Consider the following 18736-nt stretch of genomic DNA (forward strand, 5'->3'; position numbering starts at 1 on the left):
GGAATTATATACGGTATGCAAATTAAAGTTGATTACAACTAATTAAGGGCTTTCTTTGTTATTTGACCTTGTCTGCTTTTTATGTAAATATGTTTCTTTTGGTCTGGCATATTTTTAGACTCAGAAAAGTATATTAAGACAAGTTACATTATGTATTTTTTAATATATCTTTGTGTTGCCATTGTCTGTGCCCCCCATTTTACAGAGGCACACATGATATGTAGAGCCATGCATCTCACTGTTTGGGGATGATTCTCTAGGTGAGTAGAATTTCAGAAATAGAGAACAATCGAATTTTCAAGTCTCTTCAATAAGTTTAATGGAATATGAACACAAATCCAGTATAACATATAAACAGTCTTCATGCCAGAATGCCCCTTTTTTCCACTATTTATTGACTTCAGCTTGTCTTGGGTTGCAGATTTCCAAATGGAGCTAAGTAATAAATGATCATTACTCACTTATAAGGTGTCCTGCAAAACTTAATTGTTATCCATGAAAGCATTCGGCTAAATATAAGTAATTTCACCACAGAAAATATAACAGGTCCAGTACCAATGTCCTTTAGGAAGAGCTGTGTGCTCCCTGTGACAACAGGGGAAGAATTTCTCATCAGGCAAAGAGGAAACATTTGAAGTGAGACTTTTTAGCACTTATATTTTTCCTTCAGTGTAGTTCTAGTTTTCTGTGAACAAAGAAGTTTGATACAGTGGCTGGAGCAAAGAAGGATCCTGAGGCACTAGGTTTAATTGCATGATAGAAAAGATCTATTAATCAATAGCTTTTCATTTGCCTTAAAGCACATGGATAGGAAAAAGAATGGGGAAGATAAACAACGCAAGAAAAGAGACCAGAATGTTGCTTGAGTGGAGAACAAACTGTATTTAGATATTTAAAAGAGGCAAACTGTTTAAAATTCTTTAAGAAAGAAACTAAGAACCAAATCACCATTAATTCATTCAAATTTCGAACATTTTCTTTTATTTTTCTGCTTTGAACAGTAATAGTTTAATCTTTGAAAAATGTCATTTGATTCTTATAAAGAGATTAAAACCAAGCTTAGCTGAGAAGTATTATACAGACAGAAAAGCATACACATCATAAATGTACAGCTTGTTAAATTTTCACAAACTCAGCACTTTGATGTAACCAGGACCCAGATCGAGCGACAGTATCCCCCACCATTTTCATAAAGCAGGTGACAGTATATATGTGTGTCTGTTTCTGGCCTCTCAGGGAGACTTGACATCTCTACAATATCGAGCCCATCAGTCTATGAACATGGTATATCTTTTATAAAGGGAAGCTTTATGATTCAATAGTGTCCTTGGAAAACACAGGAAAAGCAAGGAGAGATTAAGTTCATACATTTTTCTGGGATTTTGAGGGCCTCTGCACAGAGTAGATGTCCTGCTTCACCACATTGTTTAGAAGGGATGTAGATGTGCTGTGGGGCTTCATGGAGTAGATAAAGCTTTCGTGTGGCGCCTCCTGTTTTCTAGCCACTGCATGCTTTCATCATCCTTCCTGCAAGCATTCAGTGTCCTTCCTCAGGGCATTGGCCATTGTTTCTCACTACTTTTGCTCCCGTTCCTTTGTTGAGAGTTTTCAGTATAACGCAGAGCACGCTGCCTTTGGTAGCCTTCCACTTTGAGTGCACGGCTCTTAGTAAACATTTTCTTCTCTGTTCCAAAGAGAAGCAAAATTTGACCTTCTCAGGGTCAATATGTGCCCTGATAAGATGCATAAACCACAAATTGGTTTTTATGTTTCTAGAGACCAAGGTTTTTTTTTTTTCTAATAGTTCCAGACATTTTTTGTTCCCCTCAGCAAGATATAGAACATTTGAATTCCTATCTCCATGGAAATTAAAAAAAAAGAGTACTCACTGGCACCATAGTTTAATAGGTGCAAATGGAAAAATGATCTCATGATACTGGCCTCACAGAAATACAGGCTGTGCCTGAATTGTACCATAATAAAGGTGCTGCTGTGGGTGCAGCTTTCCGCCTTCTAAGAAGATCCTTTGCTCTTGTAGGAGTTGCTGGGTGTGCCTGGAGAAGCTCCAAAAAGGTTAATAAGTGCCTGTGGAAACAAGAGAGGGAAGATTGAAAGAGAACCCAGGAAATTCTCACAATGGTGCACAGAAAAGGAGTCAAGCGCCAAGTCTCTAGTCTGCCTTCAGAACAATATAGAGGAACAGAAACGCAAGCAGAAGAGGTGTGGGTGATGCTCCCATCTGTCAGGTGACTGGCTATGTAATCTGTGCTTGCTTTCCCACGTGCTGACTGCCTCCCAGCCTCAGAATGGGAGATAGGGTTGCAAAATGCTCTCACCTGGTCTTTGGCAAATGGGGAAAATGGGCTGGGCTGACTACAGTTGAGTTGTAAGAGCCCCTAAGAACAGGTTCCCTAAAGTCACCATTTTGCTTTAGAAGGTTTATTATTTTACATTTCTCAAAATAACACACTAAAATTACAGGCAACACAAACAAGATCCAAGCAATGTAAGTCTTTTAATTCAGGCAGAATTTAATGTGTAATTAAGATTAATTATACCATAATGGAATTGTAGACACATGATTATTGCATCATATTTCTCACAGACATGCATCTTGTTTCGCATCATTCTGGCTTCTCAGGTTGAGGAGCATGCTGAGAGGCAGAGCCATGGAAGCCGACTGCATTTTGCAGGATGTGTTTGTTACAAGGTCGTTTTTGAAAGTTATTTGTTGTTGCCAGCACTCACTTCAGAAGTGTTTGGATTATGCCCGAATGCAATTGCCTTAAAAAAAAATTCCTGCTTTTTTTTTTTTTTGAGAAAAAGTCAGCCTTAAAATATCTCCATTAGAAACTGAAAGCATTTGTGTGTGTGTCATTATCAAGTTTAGGACATCAACTGAGCGTTGGTGTTTGTGAATTGTATGTGAAGTGTTTGGATTATAAAATGAATTTATTTCTCAGTCATAAATTCAAAATATGGGCGGGAGTCTGGAGATGATTTAGAATAAGCTTCTTCCTGAATCAGAGGGGAAGATGGGCTAAACCTTCACAGGTGGTTTTGACTCATCTGTTAGAAAAAGAAAAATCCGAAGAAGGAAATTCCATTATATACTATAGTATATTATTTAAATATATAACAAATACAACAACTTCGAATAAACACTTCAGCCTGCATAATTAGACCTAGAGAGAGTTTTCTAAGCTTTAATCTTGGCTGCGATTTCGACACTAAATGGGAATATTTCTCAAATATGAGTAAATTCTAGCTCCTTTCATTATGTAATTAATTAATTATATACTTTTATTATGAAAGTTTTCAGACATATATATTCAGACCTTTTTAAAAAATTCTCTTAGACTCTAGTGTTGACTTATTTTTGTTATATGCTAACATAATATCAGTTATAAAATCTTGTGCTTTTAGCTCTTATACAAATATAAAGTCAAATCAAGCAACATATTAAACACCAGCACATGATTAATGCATATACCCATAACATTTAAATTAATAATATTAATTTAAAGTTAAGGGTAATGTCATTTTTATGAACTAGTTTTTAAGCCTACCTATATTGTTTTATCATTAGGTCATAATTCAAGCAGTCTTATTCTGGCTGAAATGATTATAAATTCATCTGAAAACTAGTACACTAAAATAGGCTAATAGCCTTCCATTATAAAGCAGACTGGCTAGGTGACCCAGGACATCTGTTAAGATGATCATCTAAATCAGGAATCAGCAAACTTTTTCTGCAATGGACCTGATAGTAACTATTTTAAACTTTCAGGGCCATGCAGTTACTCACAACTACTCAGGTACTGCATTGTATCACAAAATTGGCATAGACAACATACAAGTGAATGAGCTTGGCTATGTTCCAATTAAACTTTACAGAAATGGATGGAGGGTGGGATTTGGCCATAGACTCTAGTTTGCCAACCCTGGTCAAAATGAAAATACAGAGCCACAAAATTCTTGGGGATATCTTTTCAGACCCCCATTTAAAAAACAATCTATATCCCATCTTTTGGGGATAGTCTGTATAAATGGGATGTATGTACTTTAAATTAGATTTTCAAAAATTATACAAGTAAAACATTCTTATTTGACAAGTGAAACAATTCAGAGATACTAAAGAAAAGCTATTAACCTTTGTTCTATCCCCTCCATTCTCATCATCCTCAGATAAACAGTATTAATAGCTTAATTCACAACGAACACTTTCCTTCGTGGTTGGACATATCTATAAAAACATATAGATTGTCCCTGTACTCCACTTATTGATGGGTCTCTTCTATACATGTGTCTCAGGATTAAAAAAAACCTAGATAATATATCATCTATCCATTTAGGCCAGTAGACATAGATCTGTTTTTTCCCTTTAATTTTTATTGTGAAAAGGTGAAATAATAGTAATGAATACTTATACAGCTTTCATCTAGATTCAGTCATTGTTAACATTTTAGGATATTTGTGCTCATGCTCCTCACACCCCCATTTGTCTGCTTGAGCCGTGTAAAACTGATAATATTCAACTGTTTTTGACAATTAAAAATGGTTGTTTAATACAGTAAAACCTAATATTTATTTTTCCCTGAATCATTTGAGACAGAGTAAATTGGACATTATGATACTTTTCCCATAAATACTTAGCATGCATTTTCTAAAACAAATAAGTACCTTCTTACACACACCCACAAGACCATTATCATATACCTTAGAATATTAACAATTGCCTTATATTTTATTATAGCCAGTTTATATTAAAATTTCCCCAATTGTACCTAAAATGTCTTTATAACTACTTTTTTAGAATCAGGATTCAATCAAAATTCACACATAACAATTAGCTTTATGCTACTTTAGGCTCTTTTAATTTAGAATAAATAGTTCTCTACCTAGTTTTTCTTAATCTTGATCTTTGAAAGAGACCAGATCGGTTGTCTTACAGAATATCCCACATTCTGTATTTGTCTTATTATTTCCTTAGGTGTTGTTTAACTTGTTCCTCTTATTCCCTGTGTTTTCTGGAATTTGGCAAAACAGTTGCCAAATATTTGGCAATGACTGTAAGTAGAAAAAAAAAACCATATTTGGCAATAATAGTTCATAGATGATTCTGTGTACTTCTACTGTATAACATCGAACTGAGTAATTTGATAACTTGGTTAAGATAATGACCACTGAATCTTTTCCCCTTGTAGAAGTATGCTTTTCCCTTAGCCTTCTTTTAAAAATAAGTGTAATGTTGCATGTATAGCCTGGTTATCTGGATAAATAAACTACAGTTTATTCAAGCATTCTTTTGTTGGTAGAGATTCAATTTGTTTTAATTCTTTCACCATTAAAATGTCTCAGTAGGCATTCTTGTATTTAAGTATTCTTAAGTATCGGTACTTTTATTTCTGAGGAATGGATTCCCCTATGTGGATATTTATTTATTTGACATTTAGTTATTGACATTTAAAAATTTATTTGATGTTACAAATTTTCCAAAAAATCTGTATCATGTTTTCACCAATAATATATGAGAGTGCCTGTTTCCCCAAACTTTCAACATCACTGGATATAATTGCCTTTTAATCTTGATAAAAAAAACAGTATTTTGCATTTATGAGACTGCTAATGAGGCTGTGCAACCTAGTCTATAATTTTTGGCTACTTAGATTTTTTCTCTATTCCAATTTTTGGCCCATGTCTCTCCATATTTTACTTTGTTTATGGTCTCTTTTGCTATGCAAATTTAAGATTTAAAATTGTTATTAACCATCTGTATTTTCCTTTAATCGTTCCTAGGTTACCTATCTTGCTTCAGAAGGTCTCCCCCATCGTAAGATAATATAAAGCTATCCTAAATTTTCTTTTAGTATTGTTTTGATTTGTGTTTATTGCATGGTATGAGGTAAAGGTTTCGTTTTGCTTTCTTTTGGGTAGATAGCAATTATATCAGTGCCACATATTAAATAGTTTATCCTTTTGGCAAGGATCTGAAATTCCACCTTTGTGGAATTTATGGTTATATGGTTAGTTCTGATATATGTTTGGATGTATTTCTGAACTCTCCATTCTGCTTCACTGACCTGTTTATTCCTATACTAATACCAGAGTATTTTTATTTTAGTGTTTTACTGTAATTTTTAATTTTGGATAAAATAAGCACTCACCATTTTTTTCCCCTTACAAATGTCCTGGCAATCAATTTGCAGCCATTTCTCCTTCCATATAAACTTTAAAATCATTTTGCCTGATTCTCAACCCAGTCCCTTAAGATTCTGGTTAGAATTGTATTAAATGTATACACAAATGTATATAAAAATAAATTTGGGAGAAGTTAACATTCTAATGCTGATATAAATATGCATATATATTTATTATATATACATATATATTTCAGAAGGATTAGCATGTTAATGATAAGCCACGTGCCGCTGAAATGATAGCAAAAGAGACTTGACTTTGATGAATTTCTTGCCCAAACTACCCTCCTCCCACCAACAATGCCCCAAACTCACAAAAACTTAGAGTTTTAGTTTAGAAGACAAAATTAAAAGATTTGGGTGTCATTGGAGTGCAGTTTTCTTTCAGATTGTAAAGGTAAATTGTTTTTCTGCATGCTATGAGAACAAAAGTGTATTGGCGTATTTCTGTAATGTGTCAGTAATGTACTCCCAGGTGTGCTTGATAACTCACCTAGATACTATTAATCTCATCTGTAACACTATAATGTATCCTCTCTGTGTCACCTTCAACATACAAATATTCATTTTCTCACTTTAAGTGGGAGAGTTTTAACGTGGGTCAAATACCATTACAATGAACTCTGCAGGTATGCCAGATGCTTCCTTTACCATTTGGTGTGTGGATTAGTATCGCCTTCCCATCTCACACACCCTGTTGCTCACAGGTCAAGAGCTGAATGTAGGACCCTCTCAGGGAGCCACAACTTCTGTCATCAACAGCAGGCCTTCTGTGGCTGCAGCTTTTCCGATTCCAGCTGCACGACCATCAGGGCCATTGATCTTGAATAAGGCACTCAGGAACCTTAGCAAGGGTGGGTTAAGCGGAATTTGTTAGAAAGTGACATGAATGTTTTATTTGTAAGAGATATAGATAACCAATGTGGGGGAAAGCCAAGGACTCTGAACCTGCAGTATCTGGATCTGAATCCAAGCGCCATCACTCCTTTGGCAGGGCCAATTCTGGTGTGTGACTTAAACTAGTCAGTGCCTCAGTTTCCTCATTAAAGCATTAAAATCGTAGGGCTATTACATGACCCGATATACGTAATGCATTTGAAACTGCCTGGCATATAATCAGTACTCTTTAAGTATTTGCAATATTATCATTATTATTAGTTCCTTGAGGGAGAAATTTGGCACAAAGGCTGTGATTACAAGAGAAAAGGCAGGAAGAAGGCAGAGTGTGACAGTCTCAGGTAGGTAGACAGAGTTTTAAGATATACTTGTATTCCAGGAGAGAGCTAGGGTACAAAGCAAGAAACTGAGAAAGAAGTATCTTTGTAGGGGCGACTCGGCAGGCATTAGTGAAGAACTGCAATGCCCAGAGCTGTGTGTGTCCAGTTATTACCATAGTCACTCTGGATCCTGTGTTGATAGCAGTGTAATTAATTTCAGACCTCACTTACTGGGAGTCCTGATGCCCCTAACATACCCCCAGCCCCAGCCAGGATTGGCAGAGTTACTGGCTGTGTTGTTTAAAATGGAGGGCATCAATAGGCTGACCTGAACATTGTATGACAGAATGTAAATCAATCTTCTTTCCTTCTCCTCTTACTTTTTTTTTTAATGGAAAGTTTCAAGCACATCTAAAAGAGAAACTAGCATAATAAATTTTCATGAACCCATCACTTAGCTTCAACAGTTATCAACTCTTGTCTCATTTTTACCCTCATTTACTTCTCCACCCTGAATATTTTGAAGCAAATCAGACATCACTACCTCTGTATCTCTAAAAAGTAAAGACTATTTTTGTTGTGGTAAATATATATATAATATAAAATTTACCATTTTAACCATTTTTAAGTGTACAGTTTAGTGTCAATAAGTACGTTCACAATGTTGTGCAACCATCCTTACCATTCATCTCCAGAACTTTTTCATCATCCTCAACCAAAACTTTATACCAATTAACCAAGAAGTCCCCATTTGCCCTTTCCTCCAGCCCCTGGCAACCACCATTTTACTTTCTCTCTTTACAAATTTATTCTAATACCTCATATAAGTAGAACCATACAATTTTTGTTTGTTTGTGTTTGGCTTATTTCACTTAGCATAATGTCTTTAGAGTTCATTCCTGTTGTAGCGTGTATCAGAACGTCAGTCATTTTTAAGGCTATTTCTATTGTATATACCACAAAAATTCTTTTTAAAGCATAACCACAATACCATAATCTCATCCACAAAACAGTGATTTCTTAAAATCATCAAATATTTAGTCCATGTCTAAATTTCTCCAATTGTGCCATAATTATCTTTTTCAACAGTCTAATTGTTTGAAGCAGGATTCAAATAAGATCCATTTGTGGCAATTTGTTGGTATATCTTTATTTCTCTTAATCCACAAATCCCTTTATTTTTCTAAATTTCTAATTCATTTGTTGAATTTGAATCGTTTGACCTGTAGAAATTTTCAGTGTAGATTTTGCCAATTGCATCCCCACAGCGCCATTTGAGTTTTTCCTATGTCTCTTGTGTTTCTGGGAAATCAGTAAATTAGTAGTTAGTTATAGAGGATAGCTCAGATTTGGCAACAATTTTTCATAAGTAGTATTGTACATAAGATCATATCATATCTGGTGGTTTCTCTTTCTGTGATGTTAGCAGCAATTAATGATCATTGCTTAGGTCCATTCATTCATTAGGGGACATTCTAATTCTATTATTCCTTCTTTGTTTATTAGCTAGAATACTTCTATGAAGAGAAATTTTCCCTCATTCACTATTCGGTTACTCTTAAGTATACTTTGTAAAGGAAGGCCAAATAAATGCTTGTTCTTTTGCTTTATTTATCATCTTTCATACAAATGCATTTGTTCCCTTGCATTCTACAAAGGTAATCAACGAGAATTAATTTTTTTTTGCATTTGAGTAATTTTATGAACTCATGGATTGTTAAATATTTGATGTATTTGAACCCATTCCATCATTGTTATTATTGATTTTGAAATCCCCTCTTTGGCCAACGGGAAACTCTTCAAGTTGGTACTCTGGTTCTTTTGACATGAAACCAGGATTATTATATTTTCTTTGCTTCTTGATATAAGAAGATAATGCAAGCTCCATTTATACATTCCCTGACCTTGATAAAAAAAAGTCCTGTTTTTTTTTTAATAGAAAATGTTATTTATAGGTCACAATTTGAGTCCTGGGGTGTTCATTATTATTGGGCACACCCTCTTATTAAATAGTACATTCTTTTCAATGATAAAGATAATACATGCTCATTGTATAAAATTTGGAAGATACCAAAAATAATGGAGACCATCACTATATTTTGATGTACCATGTATACCCAAATATAAGTGAGTTTTTCTCTTGAAATTATTCCTCAGAAAGGAAGATATCTTATAAAACATCTTCATTTTAGGATGACCTCTGTCTAGGGGAAGACATACCACTCTGAAATGACTTTACCTACAGATAGTTTTAGATGCTTATAGAAATCATCTGATAGAATTGGTAGAATGGAGGCAAAGATTTAGTAATTAGGCCTGGGTATATAATCTCAAATTGCCAAATGCTGGATGTTGTTATAAATAAGCCTTTTAAAGCTCAACTTTTTTGTAGAAATCACAAGTATACACTTATAAGATGAATGAAAAAAATTCAACATTTCCATGTTATGGAGATGGATACTTTAAATTGGGATAAAATTTCCAGTGCAAACATCATACAAAGTTTCAAATAATTATGTGTCTCAAACAAAATAGATTTGATGGATGTGAGGCCTCTAGAACTGTGGTCTTCAAACTTATTTACTTGTCAAACCTCAAAGAATTTTGAAAACAATATATTTTTTCATAATTTAAAATTGACAGTTAAAAATTTTAATCTCAAGTGTAAGTGGTTACAAAGGGTACAATTCTAGTATTTTGTAAATATTACCATTTTAGAATAAAACTGTATCGTTCCTTTAAATGCATTTAATAAAATAGAAATTCCATATAGTGATTTGATAATTCCGCCTTTCACTAAAAAATTATTTTAAAAATTTATATCATTATGTATCACTATGGACTAATAATTACATTTGATTTTTCCCCACAGAATTTTATCCCAATATAATACATTTTATGCATGAAGGTATTAACCTCTGTATCATACTTCTTGGAAACAAATTGTTCATTTCTGTGTATGCATGTGTGTGTATTTGAAATGTTAAAAAATTTTTCCCATGACCATGAGGCTATATATGTTAATAAATTGATTCTAAATAGAGTTATACAGTTAATCAAATTGCACAATTGATTAAATCACAAATATTTGACACATTTTGGTAAATGCTTATTAAACTTAAAAATTATATTGGAAAAGAAGCAGTAAGATAGATGAGACTTTTTCTTCTCAATTGATATATCATACAAATATTTATTATAAGAGTTAGACAGAGTTTGGCATCAATTCTATTACTAGTATTAATTTTTTAAAAGATATAAGGAGCTCTGAGTAAACTTGTTCATATAAATAAAAAGTTGGGAATGGAAAGAGTTTTCATGTTAGCCATGCTGCTTAATTCTCTGAATTCTCTCCTACTTAGTTAGTTGCCAAAAATCTCACAGCAATCTATCAGCAAAAATTCTTTTCAATCATCTATTAGCTGACAACTCAATTTGGCCTTCCTTCAATTTCGTTGAAAGCAAAGACTTGGAAACCATTGTTCTTGCAAAAGAATTTGTTACCTAGCCATGAATGTTTTTCACTTTCTCAACACCCATACTAGTACTGTATTTGGAACTGTCCCTTTGGTTGGCACCCTGGAGGTTTTAACACCTTGGGGCAACATTTCATAGTAAATTTAGAAATGGGAGATTGTGAAAGGGGAGGTGGAAATTCAGAATCTGCTCCTCTATCATAGGCATGCTTTCAGGAGGTCAGTTTTAGGAAAGAGTATATAAATTGAGGATCTGGGAACTGATTCTTTTAAAACTGTCCTCTTGAAAAACCTTTAGTATTCGATTTATGCTGTAGAATCTAGTCTGTGTTCTAGAATATCACAGTTAGAAGACTTAAAACATGGGTCTAGTGATCACAGCATATGAAGAATGTGAAAAATGTTATTTTATGTAATGTGAGGTGCGGAAAACAATATTTCTAAATTAATATTTAGTTTATGAGTAATGTCAAATATGTATTTACAATTAAATAAATCAGTCAAACACTTTAAGTAGATATTGGCTATTTCACCCACATCCATAAGGGCTTATATATACAAATTTGACAAAACTATTTTGGGGGGCAAGCTTCACATTGTGAAATAGATTGATTGCTTCCTATTTGAGCACATACAGTATATAGTTCTGATTTTTTATGTGTGTATGCAGATATACATACTATATATATATATATAGTAAATCCTAATTTAACATTGTTGATAGGTTCTGTGACTTTAAACTAAATCATGCATAGTGAAATCAGTTTTACCACAGGCTAATTGATATGAACAAATCTTAAGTTCCTATGGTATCTCATCAACATTATAATGAAACGATGTTGAATGAAATGACATTATTCAAGGACCTGCTGTATTTAGTAAAATTAGGATCATTCAATAATTAATTTTTTGTTTTATACATGGTATTTTTTAAATTGTTTAAATTTTAAAAAACATTTAAACTTTTTATTATGGAAACATGTAGACATATGTTAAAGTAGAGAGAATAGTAAAATGAACCCTTATGTACCTGTCACTCAGGTTCAACAATGATAAATGCATGACCAACCTTTTCATCAGTATTCCACACCTGAATTACTTTAAATTAAATCTGAGGTGTCTTATCATTTCTTCCATAAACATTTCAGTATGCATCACTGAAAGAAAAGGACTCTCAAATAAGTGTAATTATAGTGCCATTATTGCATCTAAAAATAATAATTTCTTCTTATTATCAAATATCTAGATCCATGTCAGGTTACCATGGTTGTCTCAAAATTTTTGTGACCATTTATTCAAATCAGGGTCTAAGTCTATATATTGTGATTAATTATGTCTCTTGTACCTCTTTTAATCAATAAGCTCCTTTAATAATCTCTTTTTTTTCTTTGCAGTTTATTTGCTGGAAGAACTGAGCCATTTGTCTTGTAGAATTTCCCATAGTCTGGATTTTGCTGAAGGCATACCCATAGTGTTATTTAATATATTCTTCTGTCCTTTGTTCCTATAAATTGGTAGATTGAGAAGCTTGATTGGATTCAGATTTAATATATTTTTTTGGCTAAAGTATTTTAGGAGGCATGTAATATTTTATTTCTTAAATTTTTAGCTACTTTATTGCAGTAAAATTGACATGCAATAAGCTGCATATATTTAAAGTATATAATTTGATAAGTTTTGGCATGGGTATATACTGTGAAACAATTACTACAGTTAAGATAATGAACATAAACATTTCTAAAAGACCCTTTCACACCAGGGGTGAGCATGGGGAGAAATAAAAGATGTAAACAGGAGGGAAACTTGGTCTTGCCATATACTGGATTGGAGTGGACCTTCATGATTCTGTGGCTTTCAAACATTTTTAGCAATAAAATAATTTTTTTAAATGAAATCTTGCAAAATTCTAATATATAATAGAGAAAATTAAAGGTGCATATTTTAATAGTATAAATTTATTTTATATATGTAATTTATTTTATAGGTATTAATACATTTAAAATAAATAACATAAAATAGCCAATATAATAAAATATTATCGACTTAATTATATTAAGCTATTATAGATATATTAAAATATTAATAGATTTGCTCATCTTTATACATATGTAAATTATAGTCTTATGTCAGTATCAGTCGCCAATTTACTTATTAAAATTAAAAAGATATTAACTGTGATAAAATACACGTAACATAAAATATATCATCTTAACCATTTTAGTGCACAGTTCAGTGTGTTAAGTACATTCCCGCTGTTGTGCAACTAATCTCCAGATCTCTTTCATTTTGCAAAACTCTATGCCCATTAAATAATAACTCCCTATGCTTCCCTCCTCCCAGCCCCTGGCAGCCACCCTTCTACTTTTTCTGTGAATTTGACTACTCTAGGTACCTATGTAAGTGGAATTTGTCTTTTTGTGCCCGGCTTATTTCACTTTACATAATGTCTTCCAGGTTCATCCATATTAAAGCATGTGTCAGAATCTCCTTCCTTTTTAAGGCTGAATAATATTCCACTTTATGTATATAACACATTTTGTTTAGCCATCCATCCATCAATAGGCACTTGGATTGCTTTTCCCTTTTGGCTACTGTGAATAATGCTGCTATGGACATGGGCGTACAAATATTTCTTCGAGAATTGCTTTTAGTACTTTTGTATTTTTTACAATTTACTTTTGCATTTTGCTTTGGCTATGTAGTATTAAAATATTTTATCTCATATAGATACATAGTTGCAAATGGTAATAGTTTATAATAGCATACCCTAGAGTTTTATGACTCGTCTGAATGTCAACCTATCTGGAATCATGTATGAGGAATTCCGAGACATTTTAGTTCCAAAGCTAATCATTAGCAATACCTAAAAAACTTTTTTTTCGACCAGTAAGTATACGATATGGAGAGTCAGTGAAAGAGTTTCTAGCCAGGTAAAATCTATCATGTGACACAACTTGTGAGGTTGTTTAAAGGAATTTTTGACTTTGCACTGTCTTGTTTTGTAAGATATTCTCTCAAACTTTCAAAGCAAGTACGGTTTGTTCTTGCTGAGGACTCATTAGTTTTAGTTTTCTTTTTGACATTTATGTGCAGTTTTTAAACTCAGTGACGATGTAACTCTATGGCTAAACTGATTGCTCAGTGTACTAAACATCCATTTAACGAACATTTAGGGGATATCCGTGCCAGATCCACAGTTCCCAAATGACGAAGAAAATAGATATGATTCTCAGCCTCATGGAACTCACAGTTTAGTAGGGTCGATAAAAAGATAAGTAAACAAACAATTAGGTAAATAATTACAAATAATGGGGTTTTATATGGAAAAGAACAGTAAACTGTGAGAGAGACTAATAAAGGTGACTGCTTTAGATTGGATTTGCAGGGAAGGCCTCTCTCTCTGAGCTGACATTTAAGATGAGTCCCGATAATAATTTGGAAGAGGACAAATTTTTCTAGACAATTCCAGACAGTATAAACAGCATGGATAGTGGTTCTAAGGCATGAAAGAGCTTGGTGTGTTTGAAACACTGGAAGACACATGTGGCTAAGCATATTCAGTGTATTAGTTTCCTATTGCTGCTGCAACAAATTACCCCAAATTTATTATAGTCCTGGATGTTAGAAGTCTGACTTAAGTCTTATGGGATAAAATAAGGTGTCAGGAGAGCTACATTATTTTTTCAGGCTCTGATAGAGAATCAATCTCCTTGCCGTTTCTTGCTTCTAGAGGCCACTTGCTTTCTTTTTCCTGTGTTCTGTTCCTCCATCTTCAAAGAGCATTACTCAGACCTCTGATTTTATCATCAAATCTCTGACTCTGATCCTCCTGCCTCCGTTTTAAAGGACCCTTGTGATTGCACTGTGCCTGCCTGGGTAATCCAGGATCGTCTCCTCATCTCAAGATCCTTAACTTAATCACATCTACAAAATGCCATGTAAGGTAACATTCACAGGTTCCAGAGAAATTTGAGGAGCCATTATTTTGCCTACCATATTCGCGGAGTGGAGAAATAAGAAACAAAGCTTTATACATGAGTGTATTATGTTCTATTTCAGGGATATTTTAGTTAGTAGAATTTTTATTCATTAATGTTTAATGTAGGTTGTTGTAACAAAAAGACCCCACTACACTGAGGCTTAAACAAGATAGAAGTTTATTTCTCTTTCATGTAATGATTCAGAAGAAGACAATTCAGGGTTGGAAGGGTGGCTCTGCTCCACAAGGGCATTCTGAGCTCCAGGTACATTCTGTCTTATTGCTCTTCTAGCCTTAACGCATGGTTTCTGGTCATGGTCTAAGATGGTTATGAATCTATACTCTGGCCAGTGGGAATGTGGGACAATGGGACATATGCCCATTCTTTTTACAGGCAAGACCCGGAAGAGGCACATAACATTTCACTCACATCCTAATCGCTGGAACTTTGTCACATGGTCACACTTGGCTGCAAGCGAGGCTGGGAAATGTAGTCTTTTGCTAGATGATTACGGGTCCAATTAAAACTCAGGTATTCTGTTATTAAAGGAAGGAGGGGAAAATGGAAATCTGTCTCTGGCGTAAATTCTTTCATAAAAAATGCTGATTTATTATTTTATTAGAAAAATTGGTACTTGCACTTTTCACTGAGATAACTTTGGCCTTCAATATAAAGAAGGAAATTATGATACTTTTTGCCCATATAATTACAAACATCTCTGTAAAGTCTGAAATTTAAAGTCTGCTCCTTAATAAAATTGACAGTTTGCATGGCGTTATTCAACCCTATTTTGAAAGATGCTGACATCTTATTAACGCTTAGAGTGTGTCTAAATAGAATAAGAACTAGTATAGTTGAAAATGTATGGCACCAACATTGATAGAAGCCTCTACTTCTCCAGTTTATTCAGTAAAGGGCTTATTACTTTGTTATTGACTTTTTAGTAATAAATTAAAAATTATCAACATACTTTAAGACATATTTCTATTGAATAAGCGATATATACTAAAAGTCTTCTTAATAGTTACCTGGAAGGACGTATATAAAATAGGCAAAAAAGGAGAAATACACATATTCACACTTGTATACAGGTAAATTGTAGACTTCACATAACAGCCTTGAACAGATTCATCAGATGTGTGTGTGTGTGTGTGTGTGTGTGTGTGTGTGTGTGTGTGTGTATTCTTGGATTCTATTTTAGCTATTTCAGATAAGGGTACAAATTATATGTTTGAAGCCATTTGTTTATCTACCATTCATTCTGTAAATATCATTTGAGTACCTACTATGTATCAACTGCTGTTCTAGATGTTTGGGTTTATCAATGAATAAAAGAGACAAATATCCCTTCTCTTCGTGGAACTTCCATTTATAATAGCAGTAGATCAGAGTTTCCTAAGCATTTTTTTAAATGTGAACTCTTAAAATGTGTCATGCATACAGAAAAGTACAGAAATCATAAATGAAAAGCTTATTGACTTTTCATAAAGTGAACAAGCCAGTGTAACCAGAACCCCAGATTTTGTTTTTGCTGTCTTAGTTTCTGTCTCCTGGGAGTAACCACTATTCCGGATTTCTAACACTGCAGATTAGGTTTGCCTGCTTTTGAACTTTCTGTAAGCGAAGTCATACAGTGCATGGTCTTCTGTAGCTGTATTCTTTTTCTCAACATTTCGTTCATGAGATTCATCAGGTTGTTTTGTGTAACTGGAGTTCACTTCTCCTTACTGTATCGTATTCCATTGTGTGAGTATACCACAATATTCTTTTTTAAAAAATTTTTATTTTATTAGTTTCAAGTATACATAATATTGGTTAGGCATTTATATAGTTTATAAAACGATCCCTCTTATTGCTCTTTCTCTCCTCGGGCTCTCCACCGAGCCAATACATTAATGCTAACTGCATTTCCTATGCTGAGTTCCCCATCCCCGTGACCAACTACCAACTACTAATTTGTACTTCTTTAACCCTTAACTCCATTCTCCCAGTCCCCCAACCCCCTTTCCCTCTGTCCATCACCAGATTGTCCTCTATATTTGTGAGTCTGTTTTTGATTAGTTTCCTCTTTTTGTTCCTTAGATTCTGCATAAAAGTGAAATCACATGGTATTTATCTTTCTCTGTCTGACTTATTTTACTCAGCATAACAACCTCTAGGTCCATCCATGTCATTGCAAATGGTAGGATTTCATTTTTTTAAAGGCTGAATAATATTCCATTGTATATGTGAACCATAACTTCTTTATCCAGTTGTCTGTGGATGGGCATTTATGTTGCTTCCGTATCTTAGCTATTGTAAATTGTGCTGCCATGAACATAGGCGTGCATAGATCTTTACAAACTATTGTTGTGGTTTTCTTTGGATAAATACCCAGAAGTGCAATCTCTGAGTCAAAAGGTATATCCATTTTTAATTTTTTGAAAAACCTTCAGGCTGTTTTCCATAGCGGCTGTACCAATTTGCAATCCCACCAATAATGTATGAGGGTTCCCTTTTCTCCTCATCCTCGCGAACACTTGCTTTTTTTTTATTTATTGATGATGGCCCTTCTGACAGGTGTGAGGTGATATCTCGTTGTGATTTTAATTTGCATTTCTCTGATAATTAGTGACCTCGAGCATCTTTTCATATGTGTATTGGCCATCTGTACTTTCTCTTTGGAGAAGTATCTGTTCAGGTCTTCTGCCCATTTTTAATTGGATTGTTTGTTTTGTTGTTGTTGAGTTGTATGAGTTCTTTATATATTTTGGATATTAACCTCTTATCAGATGTATCATTAGCGAATATCTTCTCCCAATAAGTTGGTTGTATTTTTGTTTTGTTGATGGTTTCCTTTGTTGTACAAAAACTTTTTAGTTTGATGTAGTGCCACTTGTTTATTTTTTCTTTTGTTTCCCTTGCCTGAGGAGATATGTCTGAAAACAAATTACTAGTAACAATATTAGAGAAATTGGTGCCTATGTTTTCTTCTAGAAGTTTTATGGTTTTGGGTCTTACATTCAAGTTTTTAATCCATTCTGAGTCTATTCTTGTGTATGGTGTAAGAAAGTGGACCAGTTTCTTTTTTTTTCTTTGTATCTGTCCAATTGTCCCCGCACCATTTATTGAAGAGACTGTCTTTACCCCATTGTATATTCTTGCCTCCTTTGTCATGTATTAAGTGAACATATAGGTATGGATTTAGTTCTGGACTTTCTATTTTGTCCCATTGATTAATGTATCTGTTTTTATACCAGTACCATGCTGTTTTGATTACTGTAGCCTTGTAGTATAGTTTGATATCAGGTAGTGCTTCCTCCAACTTTGTTCTTCTTTCTCAAGATTGCTGTGGCTATTCGGGTTCTTTTATGGTTCCATATAAACTTTAGGATTATTTGTTCTAGCTCTCTGAAAAATGCCATTGGTATTTTGATAGGGATTGCATTAAATCTATAGATTGCTTTGGGTAGTATGGACATGTTAATAATGTTGATTCTTCCTACCCATGAGCATAGTATATGCTCCCATTTATTTGCATCTTCTTTAATTTCTTTTTTCAATGACTTATAATTTTCTGAGAGTAGATCTTTTACCTTCTTGGTTAATTTTGATTCTCAGGTGTTTTATGGTTTTCAATGTAGTACCACAATATTCTTATCCATTTTCCTGTTAGTGGGCATTTGGTGCTCTCCTGTTTTTGGCTACTATGAGTACTGATGCTATAACCATTCCTGTATATGATTTTCAGTGGACATTTATATGAATTTCAATTAGGTATATAAGTAGGCACGGAATTTCTGCCTCATAGGGAATGCTTGTATTCAACTTCAGTAGTTATTGACAAACAGCTTTCCAAAATGTTTGATTCAATTTATTCTCCC

The 18736-nt window shown here is 33.8% G+C and overlaps 1 long non-coding RNA gene across 1 annotated transcript in view; it reads left to right on the forward strand.

The window, feature by feature from the left end:
* Positions 1 to 18736, forward strand: part of LOC107498345 — a 175442-nt gene that overhangs the window by 20721 nt on the left and 135985 nt on the right. Inside the window, exon 2 of the long non-coding RNA XR_001594042.2 lies at positions 2039 to 2246. This is a non-coding gene — a long non-coding RNA (uncharacterized LOC107498345). The remainder of the gene's footprint in view (positions 1 to 2038; positions 2247 to 18736) is intronic.

The sequence above is a fragment of the Rousettus aegyptiacus genome, unplaced genomic scaffold, assembly GCF_014176215.1.
Source record: "Rousettus aegyptiacus isolate mRouAeg1 unplaced genomic scaffold, mRouAeg1.p scaffold_m13_p_9, whole genome shotgun sequence".
Lineage (NCBI taxonomy): Eukaryota > Metazoa > Chordata > Mammalia > Chiroptera > Pteropodidae > Rousettus > Rousettus aegyptiacus.